This window comes from Ictidomys tridecemlineatus, chromosome 3 (assembly GCF_052094955.1).
Source record: "Ictidomys tridecemlineatus isolate mIctTri1 chromosome 3, mIctTri1.hap1, whole genome shotgun sequence".
Classification (NCBI taxonomy): domain Eukaryota; kingdom Metazoa; phylum Chordata; class Mammalia; order Rodentia; family Sciuridae; genus Ictidomys; species Ictidomys tridecemlineatus.
The window spans coordinates 129,693,409-129,718,505 of NC_135479.1; the positions used below are offsets into that span (position 1 = coordinate 129,693,409).

The 25,097-nt window shown below is 43.1% G+C and overlaps 1 long non-coding RNA gene across 1 annotated transcript; it reads left to right on the top strand.

Moving 5' to 3' along the window:
* Positions 1–354: 354 nt before the first annotated feature.
* Positions 355–25,078, top strand: LOC144375868 (uncharacterized). Its single transcript, XR_013435721.1, has 3 exons — positions 355–470; positions 1,013–1,121; positions 22,416–25,078. It is a non-coding gene; the product is annotated as an uncharacterized LOC144375868 (long non-coding RNA).
* The last annotated feature ends 19 nt before the right edge of the window (positions 25,079–25,097 follow it).

Below are 25,097 nucleotides of genomic sequence, written 5' to 3' on the forward strand. Positions count from 1 at the left end.
GTGACCTCTGTCTTGGGCTGAAAACTTTTCAAGGCAGGCAAAAATTGCTTCCATTGGTCACCTCAGAATTTTCTTAGTCATAAAATAGTATGGATAACGATGGCTATAGTTTATTAAGGGTTTACTATGCACTGGGCACTTTATGTAGAGCGTGGCTCTCCATCACTCTCAGGGATTCATATTATAATTCCTTTTTATTTTTAGATGAGAAAACCAGGGCTTGCAAAGGGTAAGTAATTTACTTACTGACACATAGCTGGCAAATAGCAAGACTTTGTGGGAGCATGTGCAAAGATTGCTCAAAGTACCAGAGAATTTGGATCTTTGTGCATATATTCCAGACAGGAAGGAGCACAGCTCCTGGGAGGGCGCTTGACATTTTTGACCAGCCATACCCACCTTTCACAGATAACCAAATCCTTCTTATGGTATAATAGACATGCTGGAAGAATTTTGAAGAGCCACATCTGGTATATAAAACTCTCTAATGATCTGAGTAGAATTGGGAATGGGGGTGAGTGGTTATAGGACCAGAATGATGCTCTAAGGAGGCTAAGAAGCAAAAAGAAAGAGACACAGCTCCAGAGGGAAAGGCAGAGGGGTGGGCAGAGACGCTGGGTTGAGAGACAGGAGAATAGTGGCCTGGGTCATCTGCATTTGCTTCCTGGGGCAGGAGGGTCAGGGCCTTCTGATCTTCCTAAGGCAGTGACATCTCTTGTGCAGGAATTTTAGGGGGGCATCTGGGGATGTCTCAGACTCTGAGATAGAGGGGCTATTAGTTGTGGCTTTGGGGACAGACATTCCTGCTGCCAATGTCTCCTTTTTCTTGGGTTCCTACCTGGCTTCCCCGGGGGCTTGTACCTCCCTCCCTTCTACCTCTGAAACAAACACTCCCCATATCCAGGTGGCTGCTTCAGCTTCTCTTGGGTGTGACACAAGGAGGCCCATCTGCCTGAGGCTTGATTCTGGGCATCTGGGACTCATCTTTTGTCTCCGTCTCTCTTGGTGACAGGTGGGATGGAGACTCAAGGTCTTTCTAGACTGGATGGCACCCAGGCAGCCAGACAGAGGAGCAGTCTGCCTTCCCGGACTTCTGTGAAAGCCTTTTTCATAGGTAGAAGGTGAGCCGTGTCCTCTGACACCTTCTCTCTCACAATTCTGGCCAGCATAGGATGATGTTTTAGAGGCTTAAGAGAAGAAAAACAGGATCTGATAGCGTAAATACTATTTGGGTTTAGCAATCAGTGTAGGAGGGAAATGCGTCAACACGCCTAGAAGTGTCTCCTTTGGAAATACTACCATGGGACAGTACTCTTCCTTGCTACATTTTCTATCAAGTTCCAGGTTTTCTACAAGAAGGAACAGGGTTACTTTTCTAAGACAAACATATTTATTCTTTTTGCAAAGTATTCTGAGTTAGGGGTGTAGCTTAGCGGTAGAGTGCTTGTCTAGCATGCATGAGGTCCTGGGTTTGATCCCCAGCACTAAAAAAAAAAAAAGTTATATCTGAAAACTTGCAATTGATAATAAAATGTGAATGTGTAGTTAAAAGTTTACTGTGCTACTTTCTGGAATGTCACCTGAGCCTTCAAATATGAAATAACACACTCCCCAGAGTCTCCCTGTCCTTCTTGCCCTCTTTATTCTTCTTCACGATATTGTTCACAACCTGTTATAATTTGTGCTTATTGAATTGTCCCTTGTCTTTTCTTTGTCGACCATTAGCATGTCACTGGCATGGGAACAAGGGCTCTGCCTTGTTTATTCCCAGCCTGGAGCAGGCCTGGCAGTGAGAAGGCCCAAGCTCAATGTATGTTTTTTGACTGAATGAATTTTCTGTTTGTTAGCAATTTCAGTTTTACTCGTAACACATTTCTGAGCTATTCATGCAATGAACTGTTATTGCTTATATGATCAGAAAAAAAAAACAGAAACGACATAATGGAGAGATATCTCAGTTGTAGCAATTGTGAATGAACTTCTTTTATAATGTAGCGAGCATTCTTTTAAGTCTCAAAAATACACAAGAAACTGCTGGCAGGTCACTGTTGAGCTGGGTGAGAGGACAGATGTGTAGGAGAAAGATTCCTCGTACAGAGCCACTATTCGTCTGCAGTCCTCAAAGGTAAACAGGATGGACCTGTGTAAATCTGCATCCCCAGAAGGCAGGCTGGGGAGCCCATGTGCTCTCTGTCTCTCCCTCTTGCCTGACTGTCCATCTTTTGGTTTTGGGTCAGGAGGTAGGAGATATGTTTGCCAACAGGCTTCCTGAAAGCCTCTCTGATTTAGACTTCCAAACCCTCGTGAGGGTGGGCATCAGAGGGAGGGTACCAGGCTTGGCCCTTGCTCCTTGGGAGGACAAGCTGGAGCTGGTCTGGATTCAGTTACTGAGGCATCTTGTTCTCCACCCTTTGGAGCCTGCTCCTCCAGGTGAGTCCACTAAGCCTTTGCTTGCTCCCTGTTCCTTCCCTCCTCCCTTTATCTAGGTTAACCAACATCCACAAAGTGTGTTTTCTATGCCTGGGAATACTACCTCTTTAAGTGACACTCAGGGTTATCTTCAAACCTTGGTTTATGTTGTCTGCCATCCTGGCAAACATCTTGATCCTTTGTGAAGCTTTCTGATCTCTGATAACAGCGTTTCCGATCACAGACTCTCTCAGATTGTAACAACTTCGCTGAGTGGGGGGTTTACTTAGTGACCCTTTCTCTGTGCCTACCATCAGCACCTCCTTTCTTTCTGCCTCTCCAGACTTCCAAACATTGTGTTGTTTCTTCTCACACAAGCAAGCTCACGTCAGTAGAAGCAGTGACCTCCCAACTGCACCAAGGGACACATATTTCTATATACAGATGCTCCTCAACTTGTAATTGGGGTTATGCCTCAATAAAACTATCATAAATTGAAAATGTCTTAAGTCAAAAATGCATTTAAGCTGGGCATGGTGGTGCATGCCTGTTATCCCAGCTGCTAGGGAGGCTGAGGCAGGAGGATTGCGAGTTCCAAGCCAGCCTCAGCAAAAGCGAGGTGCTAAGCAACTCAGTGAGACCCTGTCTTTAAATAAAATACAAAATAGGGCTGGGGATGTGGCTCAGTGGTCAAGTGTCCCTGAGTTCAATCCCCAGTACCAAAAAAAAAAATGCATTTAATATGCTTAACCTGCTGAACCTCATAGCTTAGAAACATTATTATCCACTGTAGAGCATTGGTTATTTTCTCCCTGTGATTGTGTGGCTGACTGAAGCTGTGGCTTGCTGCTACTACTCATGAGAGAGTATGGCATTGCATGTCACCAGCCCAGGAAAAGATCCAAATTCAGAATTCCAAGTATGGTTTCTTTTTTTTTTTTTTTAAATAGATGTGTGTGTGTGTCCGTGTCTGTGTGTGTGTCCATGTCTGTGTGTGTATATATGTATATTTAGCTATTGATGGACCTTTATCTTATTCATTTATTTATATGCGGTGCGGAGAATTGAACCCAGTGCCTCACACATGTGAGGCAAGTGCTCTACCACTGAGCCACAACCCCAGCCCGCCAAGTATGGTTTCTACTGACTCTGTCTGACTGTCACACCATCATAAAGTTGAAGAACCCTCTGTTGAAGCATTGTAAGTTGAGAACTGTCCACAGTTTTCTTTAGCTCTATTTCCTTTCATCTCCTTTGTGTGTTAGTTATGTCCTCCTCTTCATTTTTGATGATTTCCAAAGGCCTTCTGGAAATTTCTGTGATCTCTGGGAACTGGCAAACTTCAAGTTCCCACAACTTGGGTACCACTAAGATTTACATCCACATTTCATAGTCTGCTCCCACTGACTCTGGGATGGCCTCTTTTTGGTTTTCCCTCAGAATCATTCACACATAATGTTTATTTGAGAAGTGGACTTTATTGAAAAGATTGGATGTTTTCACATTGCAGCTGGGCAGTCAATTTTAGTACGAAGTTATTAGACATCTCTGCTTCTAAGTAGGCTGGAAACTCTCCCTGTTCCCTGTTCCCAGGCTCAGGCCTCTGCTAGGTGTTTTGTTTCCCTCCCTTTCCCTAGACAAGGTGAAGCCACCTCTTCTCACCTCTCCCAGGACAGAAGTAGATAAAGTCACTTTCATATTTTAAGCAGTTTACCTTGAAAAAAACCCAAAAAGTTGCAAAAAAATGAAGGCATTGGAAAACCTCACAATAATAAGAGAGCAAATGTGGGCCATCCTTGCAGACGCTCCCTCTCACAGGACCACAGGACACTCATGCCAGCCTTAGCACAACCGCCTGCAGCCTTTCCTACCCAAAAGACCTAGCCTTGTGTCTGCTCTCAGTCTTCTTTGCTTTAAATGGATCTTGGATGTGCAGAAGTTGAACAATGATGACCCTCATTTGTGACATACTCTCATCGTTGGTCCTTGATTGTTCTATTTACCTATTTGTAGAGTCATGTGTCTGCCTCTGGTCCATGGCATTATCAATTAACTGTGGGGAGCCACTCTGAATGACCCATGCCTTCCAGTCCTGAAGCAAGAGGCTCTGACCAATCACTACATTTCAAGGTGACTTGGACATTGTCCCAGCTCCAGAAGTAGAAGGCGTGTCTTCAGATGTAGGTGTCACCCCTGAGATTGAACTCCACTCACCTAGTCTTTTGTAATCCTGCTCCTTTGCCCTGTTTGGGATGGAATGTTCCATGGAAACTCCCTTTGCGTGTCACCTTCTCTTGCTCTGCCTTTGGGTGTGGCCTTCCTAGATGTCAGTCAATCAGCAGACTCAACCCTCTGAAACCTGACCCCTTGCCTCATTTAAATGGCTTTCCCCCAATAAGAGGGTGCAGCACATTCTCTCTCTCTCTCTCTCTCTCTCTCTCTCTCTCTCTCTCTCTCTCTCTTTCTCTCTCTCTCTTTCCACTGATCTCTAAGAACAGAGGAGCCAGCACAGGACCCAAAGAAAAAGGTATCTCTGTCTCTCGTGTGATTATTTCATGCAGCCAGGTTCACCTGCCCAGTTCACCTGGAGTGACCTTGAGTGTTAAGTCGTGGAACGCTACACTCATCTACCTCTGGGTTCCCACCATATTTCATTCCATGGCCTCCCTTCCTCCCCGCTCCTGACAGGTTCATCTTTCTTCATTTTATTTTTGAAATAAGAAATAGCATTACCTCAAATTCTGGGAGTAGCCAGTTTACTTTTCAAAAGAAACAATATGGAAGGGAAACTTTTCCTACCTGATACCAGAATGGAATAATGCTGCAACAACTTGCCTATCTAACCCAATTCAGGGTCATCTCTTCCCACTTATTTCAGTGTCCTCTTCCAGAATGCTAAAGTGACCAGGTGAGAGGGCTTGGATTCCCCTCAGAGAGGCCTGGAAACCAGAAAAATGGAAAGGCTGATAGGGCGACGGCATGGAAAGCCATCCTCAGAGCTGGTAGGTTTACTTGGGGATGAGGAATATAGCTCCAGAGATGCACAGCCACACTGCTGATCCCAGGGCTCTGTAGTGTCACTCTTCTAGTGCCCATTCTCACAAAGCTCATTACAAGGTCAGGACAGTATAGCTGTGAACAGAAGGATAGACTTTAAATTAGATAGGTATTTCTGTCCTGTGCATGGCCTCTGCCCTGAGCTTCTTGAGCTTTTTGTGGCTGGGACTCTCAGGGAACAGTTGGTACCTGGCCCTTGAGAATTTTATTCAGAAGGACTAGTGACAGTTCCAGAGGCTACAGAGGCCATAGGCAGCAGCCTGAACAGCAGCCTCTAAGCCCAGGTCCAGCAGAAGAAGATGGTGAGGAAGGCCAGGTCCACAGGGTGTCTACCCCTCAGGGCTGTCCAGAGAGTGGCATATATAATACCAAGGTCACCTGCAACATCCAGTAGCCAAACATGAACACTATCCAGACCTTGAACACATAGAGTGGGGCTAGTCAGGGACACAGACCTCGATGGTAAACACCAGAGCCAATGGGAAGACAGGGAGCAACAGCAGCCTGTGCACACAGGTCTCCAAGGCCTTCTGTGTTCCATGGGGGCCACCGTTTGGAGCAGCATCACAAATGAGGCCAAGGCTGTGACCACTCACTCCTGTTTCATGCTCTTCTGGGTCAGCCATGTCTAGCTCCTGAGCTCTACCAGGTCACCAAGTAAGAAAAGCCCCAACATGAAGGCATGCTGCCTTAAATTGTGGTTCAAGAAAGGCCACCAACAGTCTTCCAAGTTTATAAGGGAAAAATGGTTGAACCCAGGTAGGAAGAAGAACTCCACAAAGATGGAGACAAGAAGTCCCAGCCTTCACCATTTCTTCCCCATGTACCTGTTACCAACGCTCCTGGCCTCACTTATCCCTTGAGGAAAAGTGGGAGGAAGAGGAGCTGTTTGACCCCAACGGAGGGTTCAGGACACCATCACTTTATAGTAAAGTAGTAAGTGAACAGCCTGGGAAGCAGATGTCCAGGAGAGTGGCATGCTGTCACCAACTGTCTGCTCAGAAGTAGAATGGGAATTGTGAGTGATTGTTGCCACAAGGGGCATGTCACCTCTGAACTCTCAGAACAGTCCCAGTTCACCTGTCTCTGTTGCCAAATTTGGGTCAGACACAGGGATCATGTGGGCCCAGGTCTGTTTTCAGGTGGCTGACAAGGCAGAGCTCCAGGTGAGGGTGATACTTCTGATACTAGTTTGCTCCCTTCCTCAGTTTTGAGCTCTTATTCCTCCATTGAGTTCACACACTAAAAGAAAGCATGAAATACTTGTCCCAAAGGAAGTTCTCAGTAGATAGAATTCTCTTCATATACAGACTAAACAATTTAGTAAGCTTCTTATCTATTTTATTCCTAGGGACACTAGGATCAACTAGCCAATGCCATAGTTCTGCATGAATCACACTATTCTGATAATTGTCTTGATTGCTGTCCAATATTGTAGCCAGACCCATCTTAACATTGGCAGTTGAGTGCCACACACTTGGCTCCTGTCACTCTGAGATTCAATGGCTTCCATTACACTTATGTTTCTCAATTCAGTGAGTGCAGCAAGGTCCAGTCTACAGAGAAGAGCAATTGCAAAGTTCTTTACAGCTCCCCTCACAAATATCTCACAGTGTTGGTGAAATGTATGTCTTATGGACTCTACAAGTTGGGATAAGTCTTTAATGATAAATCCCCTCTACATTTCAATCTCCTTGAGCCTTTTAAATCCCATCTTCTCCATTAAACCAAGTCCTATCCAGCATTTCCAGTTAGCTCACTGTGGGCCACCTTTGATCCATGAGTCAGCCGACCAAACTGTTGGAGCCTTCTCTAACTCCCTATGTCACAACATTAAAGGCAGAATCATCTTAGTGTGCCCATATAAATATATTTGCTCTGATCCAACTTTAGGTATCTTTCACTATTATCTATATCCTTTTTTTTATTGGCAGGGGGGGCTGGGGATTGAACCCAGGGCCTTGTGCATGTGAGGCAAGCACTCTACCGACTGAACTATATTCCCCAGCCCTTATTTCACATTCTCAGTATCCATTCTCATATGTGTTCCCCAGTGTAAAATTTAAAAACTCAAGTAGTTCTTTTGGGCTATAGCACATTTCCTCTTGGGGTAACTTTGTACCTCATCTTTACCCCAGTCTAGTTGTAGATCTAGAAGTAGAGAGGGATCCTAGGGGTGGATCCTGAGGAGAATCAGCATGGCAACTGTCTCAGGAGGGCCATTGTAGTATCCTTAGGCAATGCAGGGTTTATCTCCTTAAATGGAGATAAGCGGGCCATTTCCATTGCCAGAGAAGACTCATTAAATTTAGGGAATCTATGTCCACAGCCTCATCAGTTCTCTCACACTTTATCATCTCAACTTACATCATCAACTTCTTTTCCAATCAATGCTTTAATTTTAAAGTAGATTCCCTGTGAGGTTAGGAGTTCAACTAGTGTTGTAACTCAGCTAGTTATGGGATGAAATTCTCTGTTTAGTTTTTGGCCTGGAACTACAAGAGATAAAGGTCTCCTTCAGGGCATATGAAAAAGCTCTTAGGTATGTATGCAGCTCTAGAGCTAGGTATTTGAATCCTTGAGCTCATTCTTTTCTTTCATCCCCCTTCTCAGAGACATCAGGAGCAAATAGCTAATCTCATATTCATTAGTTTTGCGAAAGTGTTTAAAAGTAGCACATACATAGTTTCACAACCCCTTGCTTCTTGGAAATGGTTGGTTAGGAGTCTATAGAGGAGATATTTTGCCTATTTCCGTTGTCATATCATGCCATGTACTACTACTGTTCTCTTGAATATTGATTGGAAATAGAGTCATCAATGTCTTTAAATATATAATCAGGTTAGAGATCTAGTTCCTCAAACTCCAGAACCCATACAGGAAATTTTTTTAAAATTCTGGTCCTTTAGAATCATCCTCAGTATGAAAATCTTTGTTAGTCAGAGTTCTTCAGAGGAAAAGAATTAACAGGAGGCAAATTAAATATACCGAGAAGTCTCATTATCTGCCACCTGCAAGCTGGGGACTCAGGAAAGCTGGTGGTTTCAGTCTAAGAACAGAAAAGAACAGAAAGAGGGCTGGAGTTGTAGCTCAGAGGTAAAGCACTTGCCTAGCATGTGTGAAGCACTGGATTTGATTCTCAGTACAACATGTAAATAAATAAAGTTTCACTGACAACGAAAAATAAAATAAAATAAAGTAAATTAAAAAAATATATATATATATAACAGAAAAATGATGTTGTAAGTTCCATATGAGGGCAAAAGAAGACAACATCCAGCTCAAATAGTCAAGCTGAGAGAAAATTCTTTCTTCACTTTTTTGTTTTAATTGGGTCCTGGGCAGAGTGGATGGTGCCCACCCATGTCAGGAAGAGCAATCTGCTTTACTCACTCCACCAACTCAAATGCCAGTATCATCCTCAAGCACCCTCACAGATATGCCCAGAGATCATTTTTAACATCTATCTGGGCACACCATGACCATATAAATGAATCATCTCAAGTCTCATTAGCCTTCATGTTAAATAGATCCTTTTGTAGAAGAGATGTCGGATGACTCCAGATATATCTGAGCATATCTCCTACCTTTCAGAAACTATTTTATTTTATAGATACAGAAGATTCAACATTCTGTAGTTGGATTCATACTATATATGCAATTTTTTATTCTTCTTCCTCCTGAACTCATTTAATTTCTCAAAATTCATGACCTATCAAATATAGTTTTCATTTAAATTGCAAATAGCTTTTCATTAAAATTACAAAATATATAATTTTCTATTCTAAATAGAAAAACCTATTTTTATGAGCATGATTGCAAGAGTCACATACATCCAGAGTACTCAATTACCTTTAGTGCCAACTTTCTCAATTCCAGCTTAATTGTTCATGATTTGCATCAAGCTGAAATTAATGTAGCTATATCACACTTTCCATCTGACAATAAAAGTACTTAAAACCTTTCTGGGCCTTTAATTAAATTTATCAGCACACATACATGTTGCTGCAATTCTAATCATCCTAAAAAAAAAAGCACAAATAATTATACCACTTACTATGTTCCAACATCCTGCTCTCAGCATTTAGCATATATGTGAACTCATTGAATTCTTCACAACAATTCACATGAACCCTTTTCCAGAAAAGGAAGCAGAAGGCAGTAACCAGCCCAAGGTCATTCATTAGTCAATGGAGACCTCACCTAGGCTGTCTCTGCTATCCTAGGCAAAGTTTTCGTCTGTGAATTTCTGCATCTTTCCCCATCTGTAAGAATATAGCCACAAATGTGGTGACTGTGTTTCAATCATAGTCTGCTCTCTTTTTTTCTCTGCTGAAAAATTCCTGAACCTATTTTAGAAGTGAACTTGCACTGTGCCTGAACACCTGGTGTCTTCTGGTGCAAGGATGTCCTGGAGCCTGGCAAACCCCCAGAGGTTGTGAATTCAATTTCGGTAGACTCCTTGGGGTGACACTCAGGCACATCTTTTGGGATTCTTGCCCCATAAAATGTCACACAGTCCAGGTTGGGCACAGTGGGGGTCAGCGTGTAGGCAGCTGGGAGGATTTATCAGACCTGCACGGTAAGGGTAATAAGGCTTGTTCTGCCTGTTTGGTGTGCAGTTGTTGTAACTAATAATGAGAGAGAGAGACAATAAACTGGCTTGGAACCCAGCAGAGGAAATAGAGTCTTTTGAGATCCTGGAGAGCTTCATCTCCCAAAGCAGCCTAGTTTAGATGCCAATACTCATGAGATCTGCATGGGTCTGGGGGCACTTTTGTGTAGACAGCAATGGTAAGGAGGTGCTATGGTTTGGATATATGTTCCCCAAAGGCCCTGTTGTTAAGGGCTTGGTCCCCAGGATGTTGCTATTGGGACATGGATATCTTAGTGTTGTAGGGACAAAAGAAAAAATTGGGTAACATTCCAGAAGGCACTAAAAGAAAACAATTTTCTTAAAAGAAAACAATTTTCTTAACAATTTATATTATAGTGAAGAGAATTATTAAATATAATGAAAACTAAAGGTGAGAGTAAACAAACAGATCTGTTAACCTCCTTTTTGTTTACATATTAAAACAATTCTTCACAGTTATTTACCCAATTTAAATTAAACCATTTAAATCACGTGAATAAAAAAAAAATATTTGGATCCATCTTTTCATGAGCGCTCATCATATATGATATATAGAAATATGTACATTGGACATACGTACATTCAAACATATAACACAAAACACAAGTGTGCACACATAATATAATACATACAACACATAACACAATAGTAAAGGCCTTATAACTTTTTACAGGTAAAATCTCTATTGCAATGTTTAAAAACTCTATAGTCAAAAAAAAAAAAAAAAATAGAACTGATCAGCAAAACATTAACCTAGGTCTGTATGAGCTCAAAAAAATAAAATAGAACTTCATGATATGGGAAAGGGCAATAATAAAATAGATATTGAAAAAAGCATCCTGGTTCTGTCGCAGATGTAAGGATAGCCAAATTGGAGTTTTGGATATCAGCTATTATGGATTTGAGCTAAATCATCTTCTTTTTGGTCTGTAGAAATCGCTTTAGTTAATCTCTCTGGAATCCAAATCGGCTGCTGTTCTCTCTGTGGAAACACAAAAACAGACCCCCGACTCCAGACAATTACTGGGTCAGGACCTTTCCATTGTCCTGTTAGAATATCTTTCCAAAGTACCTTAGGCTTATGTACATTTTTTGGACACATATGCCTTTCTGCAGCACTAAGTCCTAATGAATCCAAATTTAAAAAGTTTAGAGTAAAAAGGGTTATTTTAAGTTTATCTTTGGGGAATATATACCCCTTCCCAATTCCATCTTTTTGCTTTAATAAGTACATTTTAATAGTTTGATGAGCTCTTTCAACTATGCTTTGACCCTGTGGATTGTATGGGATTCCTGTTATATGAGTAATGCCAAATGATGAGCAAAATTGTTTAAAAGAAGTAGACGTATAACCAGGGGCATTATCTGTTTTTAACTGTTTTGGAATGCCCACAGTGGCAAAATTTTGTAAGCAATGAGCTATAACATCTTTAGTTTTTTCGCCGGCATGAAGGGAGCCCATCAAAAATCCAGAAGAAGTATCAATTGTAACATGCAAATATTTTAATTTTCCAAATTCTGGCAAGTGTGTGACGTCCATTTGCCAAATATGGTTAGGCATCAATCCTCTAGGATTGACTCCAAGATTAACTTGTGGTAAAAAGGTCACACAATTTTGACATTGTTTTATTATTTGTCTAGCTTGTTCCTTAGTTATTTTAAAACGCTTTTGTAAAGTATTAGCATTGACATGGAATCTTTCATGAAAATTTATAGCTTCTTCTAGTACAGAGAAAATATGTATGTCACGTGTAGTTTTATCTGCTAAATCATTGCCTAAACTAAGGGCTCCAGGCAATCCTGTATGTGCCCTGATATGTCCTATAAAGAATGGATCTTTTCTGTCCCAGATTAAACTTTGTATAGTGGAAAACAAAGAGAAAACAGTAGAAGAAGGGGAAATTCTACCAGCATCTTCAAGGGATACTATAGCATTAACTATATACTGGCTATCAGAAAATAAATTAAATACAGAATCTTTAAACATCACAAAAGTTTGTAATACTGCATTAAGCTCTACCTTTTGAGCTGATTGTTTGGGTACTAAAAATGTAAAAGTTTGATCAGGTGTAACTATTGCTGCTGTACCATTATTTGACCCATCAGTGAATATATTTGGAGCATTCATGATAGGTGTTTTTCTTGTCATTTTTGGAAAAATTACAGGATGCAATGACCAAAAAGACAATAAAGGATTAGATGGTAAGTGGTTATCAAATGAAACATTAGATTTGCACATTATTATTGCCCAAGTATTTAACTCATTAGCTAATTCATCAATTTGATTCATAGTATATGGAGTAATAATTTTATGGGGAGAAATTCCAAACACTGCCTTTGCTGTTTTTATTCCTTTGAGTATTAATTGTCCTACAGCCTCAGGATATCTAGTAAGAATAGTGTTAGGAGAATAAGATAAATGTATCCATAATAATGGACCTTCTTGCCAAAATACTCCTGTAGGAATATTTTTTGTTGGTAATACAATAAATAATAAAGGCAAACTTATATCAATTCTATCCAAATGCATATTTTCCATATATGTTTCAATGATTTTTAATGCCTTTCTTGCTTCAGGCGTTAACATTCGGGGTGAATTTGGATCTGATGGACCTTTTAGGATATCAAATAAAGGTCCCAATTCTCCTGTTGGAATACCTAGATAAGGCCTTATCCAATTTATGTCTCCTAATAACTTTTGAAAGTCATTAAGTGATTTGAGTTGATCTACTCGTATTTGAATTTTTGGTGGACGGACCATGGTTGAGGATAATAGAACTCCTAAATAATTAATTGGAAAATTTAATTGTACTTTATCTATTGCTATCTCTAGATTATAATTTTTTAATAAGTTTGTAAGTGTGGCATAACATTCTAGCAATGTGTTTTTAGCTTTGTGTGCCAATAACACATCATCCATATAGTGAAATATTTGTAGTTCAGGATTTTGATTTCTAAGTGGCTGGATTACTTTGTTAACATAAATTTGACACATAGTTGGGCTGTTAGCCATCCCTTGAGGGAGTACTTTCCATTCATATCTCTGATCAGGACCTTCATGATTTAGTGCAGGGATAGTAAATGCAAAACGTGGACTATCCTCAGGATGAATTGGAATTGAAAAAAAACAATCTTTAATATCTATAACTAAAACATACCAAGTTTTTGGCAAAGCAGACAATTGAGGAATCCCCGATTGAGCAGGTCCCATAATGACCATTTCATTGTTAATGGCTCTTAAATCTTGCAGTAATCTCCATTTACCAGATTTCTTTTTGATGACAAAAATGGGAGTATTATGGGGAGATACAGAAGGTTGTATATGTCCTTCCGCTAATTGTTGTTTGACCAGATCATGGGCTACTTGTGTCTTTTCTTTAGTCAAGGGCCACTGAGGAACCCATACTGGTCTTTCTGATTTCCATGTAATTTTTATTGTCTCAGTGGCCCTTTGTGAAAATCCAACCCATGTCTGTCTGTTCTTTGATCTATTTGTATTGGTGCTGCTATACATTGTTCTTGTCTTTCTAATCTTTTTCCTTTCCTAAAACCTTGTCTAGCCATAATAGTGGGTGCATTTTGATTGATATTATTTGTTAATGTCAAACCTAATTGATCTAAGACATCTCGTCCCCATAAATTTACGGGAAGATGATCCAATACATATGGCTGTATAGTTCCTTCACATCCTTCAGGATCCTTCCAATCTAATAGCATTGCACTTCTATCGGGATTAGTCGCCACTCCTAGGCCTCGAAGCGATTGAGTGGCTTGTTGTAATGGCCAATGTTTTGGCCATTCTTGACGAGAGATGATGCTAAGATCTGCACCTGTATCCAGTAGCCCATTAAATTCATGTCCTTGAATATTTAGTTTTAGCATGGGGCGAGAATCTAAATTTAAAGAAAGCATAGCCCAATCTACACCTGTGGAGCCTAATCCCTTGGAACCTCTTTCTACAACATGACTGGAAAATTTATCATGTAGGCTTGGTATTATTAGTAACTGTGCTATTCTATCTCCTGGTGAAATTACTGATATACCCTTTGGAGAACTGGCTATAATTTTTATTTCACCTTCATAATTGGAATCAATTACCCCAGGACATATCAAAAGTCCTTTTAGAGTAGAAGAGCTGCGTCCCAATAATAAGCCTACTGTTCCTTTGGGAAGAGGTCCTTTTACCCCTGTGGGAATGATTTGAACTCCCATCTCTGGAGTTAGTACTGATTTGGTGGAGGCGCAGATGTCCAACCCTGCGCTCCCTCTGGTTTGTCTGATGAGGGATCTGATGTGCTGGGCACTACCCTGATGGGGTTGCTGGGGTTGCTGGGTTCCTCCAGTGCTCCGTATATTTGTGGTTTGGGGCCCCGGAGCATTGGGGCCCCCTGTCCATTTTTTGGCAACGGAGCCCGATGCCTTTGTCCACGATATTGTGGATAAACACCTTGTCCTTGTTCGTTTTTTGATAATGGAGTAACCTCTATGGTGGTTTGAGGACGGTATTCATTAGCCCAATATAATGGAGTACCCTCTATGGTGGTTTGAGAACGGCATTCATTAGCCCAATGTCTCCCTCTACGGCATCGTGGGCAAATACCCGGTATTCTACTTGTTTGATACCTAGTTTTGTTAAACCCTCCTCCTATGGGGCAATTCCTTTTAAAATGTCCTGTTTGTTGACAATTGTAGCATGTTCTTGGCCTGGCATCTAAAGCCTGTTTTACTGCAGCTGCCACAATTTGCCCTTGTTCATTAATGTCTCTGGCATCTAAAACCTGTTTTACTGCAGCTGCCACAATTTGCCCTTGTTCATTAATGTCTCTGGCATCTAAAGCCTGTTTTACTGCAGCTGCCACAATTTGCCCTTGTTCATTAATGTCTCTGGCATCTAAAGCTTGTTTTACTGCAGCTGCCACAATTTGCCCTTGTTCATTAATGTCTCTACATAATTTAATATATGTGTTTAAATCTTCATGTTTCCATGGTCTAATGATATCTCTACACCAACGATTCGCTTGGTCATAAGCCAGTTGTTTTATAAATGGCATTGCTTGTTCTGTATTCCCAAAAACTCTGGTAGCTGTTTGAATAAGCCTATCTACAAATTCAGCGTAAGGTTCATTAGCTCCTTGTATTATCTTAGATAATTGACCTTGTAAACCTCCAGGTTCTTGTAAAGACTTCCATGCCCTAACTGCATCTACAGCAATTTGTAAATATACACCAGGATCATATGCAAGTTGTTGCTGCCGATCCTCATAAGGTCCCTTTCCTAACAACATATCTAGATTTCTCTGAGGATAACCAGCTGCTGCATTTCGACTAGCCGTCTCCTTGCAAAATTCCTCATTGGCAACCTTCCATAACAGGTATTGTCCTCCATTTAGCACAGCTTTACACAAACTAGCCCAATCTGCTGGCGTCATGCTTAAGTTGGTAATGGATTCGACCAAGCTTACAGTGAAGGGTGCTTGAGGACCATAGGTTGCTACAGCCTCTTTTAGCTCCTTCACTGATTTGAAATTTAAACCCTGGTAAGTTCGCTGCCCTCCTACCTCAAATACAGGGCATACTTGAGATCCTGTCTCAGGATCCAAACTATCAACTGCGGGGGTTGGGAGTCTCTTAGCATATGGAGGTGGTGCTGTTGATTGGACACTTATGCCCTCTGGTGATAGAGTGCTGTTAGTAGCAGTCTCCTGTAGAGGTGGCGCTGTTGGTTGAACACTTATGCCCTCTGGTGATAGAATGCTATTAGTAGCAGTCTCCTGTAGAGGCGGTGCTGTTGGTTGGACACTTACGCTCTCTAACAAAAGGGTCTTATTAGCAGTCACCTGTTTTAACTTTTCCCCTGATAGATTTTTCTGCTCTAAACTTCCTTCCTCTGTCTCACTATCTCGAAAGACCTTCTCTTTTACTTGAATCTTTTCCTCTTTCTGACTAGCTCGAGCTTTTACTTGAATCTTTTCCTCTGTCTGACTAACTTGAGAGACTTCCTCTTCTACTTGAATCAATATGTCTTCTTCTTCCTCTACCTCTGTCTGAACTGAAGGCTTTGGACTAAGCAAACTAGATACCAACGTCCACAATGACAATGTGCCAACTGGCAGAGTCCCTGGGTTGTTCTTTTCTATTCTTTTTAAATCTTCACCATAATGGTTCCATTGTGATATATCTAACAACTCCTCCTTAAAAAGCCATGGGCTATATTCTTGTATTACATCAACGTATGCCCTGACTGCTCTTGGTTTTACTGGGAAGCTTCCTTCCTCTAACAATTTACTTAACACTCTTTCGGTTTGTTTTTTACTAATTGCTGATCCCGTATTTCTACTATAATACAACCCAGCAAGATGACGCCAAACAAAACCGAGACAGAATCCAATAAAAAGGGAACCACACAAAATCATTATAACAGCCTTTCTATCCTCCTGACATATGCATCCGTCCTTTCTCCCTATCTGTTCCTCAAACGCAAATAGTTTTTCCCCAGATGTGAGTGGTTTTTCTTCCCTCTCACTCATCTCCAGGGACAGGCAAGTTAAAACAAAAATGAAGCAAAACAAAAGAGGAATCTTAGAATGGCCACCCATCCTCTCGCCCTGCCCTCAGGGGCGAGCAGTTTACTTACCCTCAGTCGCTCCCCGTGCGAGCCACCAAATGCCGAAGTCTGGCTTGGCACAAATCAGGAGCCACTTGTCAAAAAGAAACTAACTTTATTTTTAGAACTACAAACGCCAAACAAAACAGCTCCAGGGAAAAACCCTCAGAGCCCAACTGCCACCACCGGCTTCCACAAGCCTCTCTCCCCCACACCAGCCTCTTCCTCCCACAATCCTCCTCCTCTTGAGGCCGATTGGCTGGGTTGCGTGGGCAGAGCCAAAGAAGTCACCCAATGAGCAGCTCCGTGGAGGAGCCAATCAGCTAGATGTTGCTGGGGCAGCTGTGAGCCAATCATCAGCTGGCAGTCTGAAGGGCAGGGAAACAGCCCAATGAACATCACCGCAGAGGAGCCAATCAGCTAGATGTTGCTGGGGCAGTCTGAAGCTTGCTGGCAGCTGGAAGTTTGCTGGGGCCCCTTTGGCTGTGGCTCTCAACAGTAAGGAGGTGCTATGGTTTGGATATATGTTCCCCAAAGGCCCTGTTGTTAAGGGCTTGGTCCCCAGGATGTTGCTATTGGGACATGGATATCTTAGTGTTGTAGGGACAGATGAAACAAGGCACCCAAGATAGCAGGAAATGGTTTTATTTGGCTACAGCCAGGTTCAGAGGGCACAGTTTTTGCTGTAATCAATCAGTCTCCTGAACCCTGAGTTCAGGTAATTTCAGATTTTTAGACCCAGCATGTAAGGTGAGAGGCTCAGAAGTTCACAGTCTGTAGAAGTTCACATAAAAGCAGTTTTTTTCTTTCACTATTCTGGGCAACACCTGAGAAGGGGAGAGCGTCTTCTCCCCTTTCTTTCCTCCTCCTGCCATCTGTTATCATGGAGCCCAATTGGCAACTTCTCTTATCTTAGGAATGTAGACATCCTCTGTGAAGCCCAGCTCAAGGCCAGAGGCTTTATTTACACATTTCTACAAACTACTATGCTGGATACATGTTTGTGAAAAACTAGTAACTGGGGTGCCTAGCACCTGGAGTGCTGATTTCTTCCCGGCCAGTGGCCAAGTAAAACAGGGCAACACGAAAATAGAAAGTTTATCTACATTGATCTCTTTTGCAGAGACTCTTTTGCTGACAGTCCTAAAATCAACCATGGTGAATATTTCTGTGGAGAAAGGGGGTGTCACTATATTAGGAGATAGGGCCTTATGGGAGGTCCTTAGGTCATTGCCCTTGAAGAGGACTATTAGGCTCCAATCTCTTCCTCTTTCCTTCTTGGTTTGTGATGCAAGTTGTTTTTTTTCTGCCATACATTCCTGGTATGATGTGCCTCCTTTGCCAGAGGCCCAAAGTAATGGGTCAACCAGTCTTAAACTAGAACTTACAGAACTTGTGAGCCAAAATAAATCCTTTCTCTTTATAGGTTAATGATCTCAGGATTTTGTTATGGTAATGTGAAGCTGACTAATGCAGGGTGCCACTGATTGTCAGATCCTCCTGCACTGAGATGCAAGCACCTGGTACACAGAGTCTTCCTGCTCTGTGTCCTTGGCCCCTGTCCCAGTCACTGGGTCTTGGCTTCACTTTCTTGCTCCTTCTCTATACAATCTCTTATCTCTACTATAAGCAAGGCCTTCCTGGGACAGACATTGTCTTTGGGTTCTTGACAGCTAGTAAAGTAGATCCACAAACACAAAAAAGCCCCACAATACAGAGCAGGGGTGATAGGGACAGCAAACAAGGCCCATAGAGATCAAAGAGGGATAGACTCCCAGCTGAAGGAGTTAGGGGAGATCTCAAGTGATATTTGGACTGGGCTTTCAAGGTTTAGATATTGCAAGTGGGGGACCTGGGGTGGGAAATCACAAGAGAAGAATGTACAAGAGGAATGGTGGGTGGAGGGGGAAGCCAAACAGACAAGTTGGAGCAGTTTGGTGAGGACCCCAAAGCTCAGAGGTGAGAGATGGCCTGGGCAGGGGTTATAACACTTGAGCAGTTCCCAGGATGATGTCTGGCTTTCTTTGTTGACAATTCTATTTCTGTGTCTTCTTCTAGGCATGAGCATCAGGAGGACAGGAGTGTAAAGATTGTCTAATGGTATAAGGGACCTAGGGTGGAAAGAGAAGACCCACAATCAAAGTGAAGACGAGATTGGTGGGAGAAGGCATATATGTCTTGTCTTTTGGGATCAGGACAATAGCTAATCTGATGCTCAGAAACCAGGGCACTACCCAGGCTTCTCTCTTCCTTCAGCCCTCATAGTCAATAGATCACTGTGTCCAGCCAGTTATACCTCCTGCAGAGCTATTTGGAGTTTAACCCACCTTGGTTCTTTCCTGAGCCATGGCAGCATCTTCCTGATACCCCCCACCTCTCTGCCTCCCGGTTTTCCTTCCCACACAGCTGTCAGAGAAGTCTTTCTTGTATTTATTTGTGATTATAATATTTCTATGTTGAACATTCTTCAATTGAACATTGCTGCAGGCTGCAATCGGAATTTCTGTGACAAGGTAGACAAGGCTAATATTCCCCTACTCACCAATGTTTATGTTTCAGTTCAACTGGATTCTTTGTATTTTTCTAGAATATACTCATTGCCTAGGTATTTAAACGTTCTCTGCCTGCAAACTCTCCTCCCACCTTTTCTTCCTGGTAAACTTCTATCCAACACCACTTTATTATCCAGGGAAGTAACTTTTATAGTTCAGTTATACTTCGCACAGGTTTGTCATCATCTATATGGAAGGGCATTTAATAGGGAGAGAACTCATTGTCCAGCTATAGACACATGGTGAGTTGTCCATTCAGCTGAGGTCACATCCTTTTTAGGGAGGCCTCTCCCACACCTGAACAAGGCAGTGTTATAAGGGCCTTTCCATTTCTTCCAGTGGCTGGACTTCTCAATGGGCAGCCTTTGCTCTGTACAGTCTCTGCTTTGCCCAAAGACAAGGTCTGTCCCAGGAAGTGGCTTGCTCAGAATGGGGTAAGAGATTGTACAGGGAAGGAGCAAGAAAGCAAAACTGAAATGCAGGAATTGAGACAGGGGCCAAGGATACGGTGTAGGAATACCAGGTGCTTGCATCTCACTGCAGGAGGATCTGACAGTCACAGGCACCCTGTATTAGTCAGCTTCACATTGCTATAACAAAATGCCCGAGATAATTAACCTAGGACCCTGGAGAGCCTCACTCCAAAGAAAAGCTCAGTTTAGATACTAACAATTATGAGGTAGATACTAATACTAGCAATTATCTTCAGGTAGATAAAGCCCCTAACTTTAGCCGAACTTCTCTGACCCGAGAGCCTGCCGAGGGCCTACTCTACATCCGAGAGCTCACTCTCACGTGGAAAGATAATGCAGAGGTCTTTCCCCACAAGACAACACCTTCTGCACTGGCTGCTAGACTTCACAATCCACATCCTTGCATATTTTTACTGGGGATATGCTGGTCCAGTGAAAAAAGAAAAATACTATACCCCAAAGAGGCTATAAGATCTAGTCAACATATACCCCAATAAAGACTCTGGGCCATCCTCTGCCTTCACTCTTCTTTTGCTCCCTGATCAATCCTGGTCCTTCCCCATGTGCCCTGAGTGGTGTGCTAGGCAGTCCGTTTCAGAGGGATCTGTGAGCACAGCCTTTTTCTTCATGACAATCATTTCCACTCCTGTGGAATCATAGCAAGCCTCTGCAACAATCATAACCATACCTGATTAAAACAAATCCCAGGTCCATTTGTATGACAGATGCTGTGCTGGATGAGATTGCCTGTGAATCAGGCATTCCATAACCTCTGGGTAGCAGTGCTGGCTGAGGCCTTCGGGCTAAGAAAGCCAAACCCATACCTAGAAGAGCTGTCTATTCTGTGAGCATGCACTGCTGAACTTTTGGGACAGAGGGGCCCAATGTAATGAACTGATCGCTGTTTGGCCTCATCAGAGAATAGTGCCAGTGCAGGCAAAGATTTGGACTCTGTGCACACAGATTGGGCCTCAGGGCCGCAATAGCTAAAATGTCCTTGGTGAGTGTGAATCCATATAGAGCCTCGGTCTCTGTCACCATGGCCACTTTGTTCATCCGCCCATTGTGCTGGCACAAGGGTAGCCACTGATGAAGGCTGGCTGACCTTAACTGGCTGAGTTGTTATGTCCCTGTGGGGCCTCTTCCACTCGGGATGCGCTCTTGCACTCCTGGTACTGAGTGCTGCAGCTGGGTACTCCAGCCAGGAGCTGTGAGACAGAGTGGGTGTGACGTTGTTTCATGGAGGAGTGACACCTGCAAATGGAAAAGGGGAAAGCAGGATTGATCAGGGGAAGGATCAGATGGCAATGTATATATAACAACATCTCTGCTGGTCAAATGGGGTGGCCACAGAGCAGAGACTGGACTTATACCTCCATCTTGTTGGTTACTGACTGAGACTTCTTCAAGAATGGAGTGACCTTCACTGCAAAATTGGGTGGGTCATGGTGAAGAAAAAAAGGTGGAGACTGTCTCCTGACCACATTCCTCACAGCAAGTTTTTTCTTTGAAAGGATCAGCAGTACATCTTCCTTTTTGTGAGGGGCTCAGATGCCTCAAGAATGAGAACTTGGGTCACTTAAATGGACAACCTCTGAGTCCAGCAGATGATAGCTGCTGGGTAGTTTAGGGCTTTTCTTTTCTTTCTTTCTTTCTTTTTTTTTTTTTTTTTTGGTACCAGGGATTGAACCCAGGGGTGCTTAACCACTGAGCCATATACCCAACCCTTTTTTATTTTTATTTTTATTTTTATTTTTTGAGACAAGGTCTTGCTAAATTGCAGAGGCTTGCTATCCTCCTTACCGAACCAAGGAAGTTGCTGGAATTATAGGCATGCGCTACCATACCTGGCACAAGGGTAGTATAGAATGAAAACATAGAACAGGTAGATGGTGAGTCCCAGTGGTGGCTCCAAGACCCACTGGAGTGAATGAGGTCTACACTTCATGGGCCTTAATTTCTGTCTTCTAGAGAAGCCCCCAGAGACATGGGGAAGCTGCTCCTCAAATGTGTGTAAAGGGTGAGACTGTGGTAGACACAGAGCTGCAGCCCTCAGTTCTTCAAGAAATGACTGCTGCCCTGTCTCAGGGAGTGTGGTGAGTGACAGTCTAGGCATCGAGGTGGTTGTTCGAGGTTGGCATCAGCATTGGAGCTGGGGTGTATTCTTGCAGGGTGGCTCCAGCCAGTGCCTGGGCATGACAATGGTATGTGTAAGGCCTGGCTGTTTCTCTTAACCAGGGACATCTCTAGCAGGAAACTTTGGATATCTGTGTTCCAGAAATGGAGTGAGCAGAAGCTTTGCCACCTCCGCCTTGTGGTCTCACAACTCCCTGCTCCCAACCATCTTCCTCCCCTATTCTGTCTGCCCCTGCTCCTTGGAGAACTCTACCAGCACAGTCTGCAAGGCATACTGCCCCTGATCTCTGAGGACACCTGTCTTGACAGCAGGTGACTCATACCTGTTTGTGATTGGCCAGGTGAACCCACTAAATACCTAGTTCAGCCTGCAGGCCCCTGGGTAGGAGAGAGTTAAACAGGAGAAACCCAGGCACCGGCAGCCAGTTGATGTTTGTGAGTTTGTGATTCTCAGGCACAACTTCAGGACTCTGCAGTGGGGACCCTGCAGTGTGCACTCTCCCTGGGCCCAGCTCTTTCCTCACCAGATCTTCCTCCACTTTCCCCAGGGCTTAATGAAGAAGAGAGACTTCTAGATTAAGTTTCAAGGACTTCGAGGGATCACGGAGCCCAGCACCAACAAATGGAGCTACATTCAGGAGAGCAGATGGAGCTCAGGGGAGATGACAGCAGTTTCATACACTGCTGGGGAAGAAGCGGCCTCCCTGGTTCTGGAGGGGGCTTCAGTTGCTGAAACTGCTACAGAGGGAATGGGGAGGGGCCATTTTATCATAGACCTTTGTGGCCACAGAGAGGGGATTCAGGGGAGGGGAGAGAGCAAGAAATAAAACAGCCTCCCCAGCAAAGCACAGAGTCACAATTTCCCAATGAAAGGAACTAGGGTCGCTATGAATAACCTGCACTCCAGCTGTCCATTGTATTGTTTTGACATTTATTCGATTGGGGGAATCAGGTGAAACTGCCATATTTGTAGGCTAAAAAACCCTGATCATCTTGGTTTTCTGTTGCTATTACAGAATACTGGAGACTGGGAAACTTATAAAGGAAAGAAGTTTACTTATTAGGTTCATGGTTCTGGAGGTTGGGAAGTCCAAGATTGGGGAGCACAACTGGAGAGGGCCTTGTACAGCTTTATAATGTAGCAGAAGTGGGACGGGAAGAGAAGGCACATGCAGAGAGAAAAGAGGGACTGAACTCCTACCATAGCCACCTTATTCCCATGAGAAAGGTGTTAACCCTTGAATGAGGGCTCCACTCCTGTGACCAGACACCTCCCAATAGGCCTTACCCCCCCTAAACTGCTACAATGAGAACTTTAGGTTTCAACACATGAACTTTTAGGGTACACACTCAAACAATTGCCCTAAACATAAAGTTGAATTTAAGTTAGGGATACACACACACACACACACACACACACACACACACACACACATTCCCCCCCCCCCCACACAACTTATGTTCTCTATTTCTTGAGGTCCCTTAGCTACAGTTCCTGGAGCACCCCCTGCAGGCCAGCCACCAAACTGAAAATTTACTGAGCACCATTTAATTCTATTCTCCCAGCATCACAGTGTATGTACCATCATCATCATCTCTATTTTACAAATGAGGAAAGAGAGGCCTAGGGACACACAGCTAATGAGTGACAGAGGCGGGATGTCAACTTAAATTTGTTTGACTCCTGAATCCCTGTTCCTGATCCTTGCACACACTGCTCTCCTAAAGTGTTCTGCGTGGCATTCAGTGGGGTTGGAATAGGGATGGGAACTGGATGCTTGAGTTAGAGAACCATTCAGCAAGCTCTGAACTGAGGGGCCCCGGTGTGACTTAAAGGTCAGACATAGGTTTTGTGGGATTGTAGGACCCTCATCAGAAAAAGTAAATACCTAAGAAGTATTTTTGCACATTTTGCAATATATATCTTCATCTGAACATTTTGCCAAGGCCTCTCCTTCACCTAGAAGGGGTATGTGCAGGTGAGGGGTTCTGAGGCTTAATCTTCGTTATCAAAGTTCTGACGCCCAAAGGATCCAAGTTCTAATGGGGTGTGTGTGTGTGTGTGTGTGTGGGTGTGGGTGTGGGTGTGTGTGTGCGTGCGCACATGCGCAAAACCTTACCTCCTTGTCCATATGCTGGGCCGAGGCCACCACAGCTTCCTCTTGTAGCCATCGAGGGAGGCACTGTCCTGGAACTGTCCACAGAGAAGGCTCACCCTCTGAGTCCCCTTCAGTGACACTAGGGCCACTCCCTGTGGTGTTCCTCCTGGGCAGCTCTGGTCTGAGGAGAGAGGGTTGATGGCTGGTGAGGCTTCATCTGCATCCTGTGGCTTCCCCTTTCAAAGAGGAACTCACAGGAAAAGGAGGACACAGTATCTGGAGGATGTAATTCTACTGGTATTAAAGAGCAAACTTTTGTTCCCTTGGGAGCCACTGGTCCTAAAGAATCTTCAGAAGTGAAAACTAGCTATATGTTAAAACTAGAAACATATACAATCTAATTCAAGCTTAAAATCTTCAACTCAGATTTAAGACTAGAGAATTAAACTACTTGTAGGTTCTCCCGGGCTCTGTGCTGTAAGTTTGGAGGGGGAAGCCACCCGCTCTTGGAAAGCCATAGCCCACAGTCTCCCTTGTCACAGGTGTGAGCTCCTGGAATCCAGGTCTGGTCTTTGTCCATCTGATACCCTGTGGCCTATCACACTGAGGTTCTCACTTAGCGTTTCTAGAATGATTGAATAAATGATTAAGAAGGGTCCGAAAATGGGGGAGAAAGAAATGATGGGACAGAGAAGGAGAGACAGAGACTGACTATAGTTTATTTAAAAGAACTTCTAGTGTCTATTCCTCACAAGACTTTGGAACTCATGAAGAGAGGCCAGTATTGAGGTGAATAAATTGGTGCTCCTGGTTTCAGTAAATGACACTCTTGTGAAAAAGAAAGATGTGCAATTATCTGTAATATTGGGTAATGCACAAGGGCCTTCCTGGAGCAGGCCCAGCTTCCCAGTGCCCATGCATCCCTCTGAGGAGAAACACTGCTGCAGGGTCTCCTATCCTCTAACTGGCCCTGGAAAAGATATTGAGACCCCTGCTTGACTCTTGTTCCTTTGCAGGTAACATGTTTTTGTGTTAATTTATTTCTCTAGAATCTTTAACCATTTCTGTGTCCTCAGCATGTTGAATTTGGGTTATAATGAAGCAGATATACCTTGGTGGAATTATTTTCCA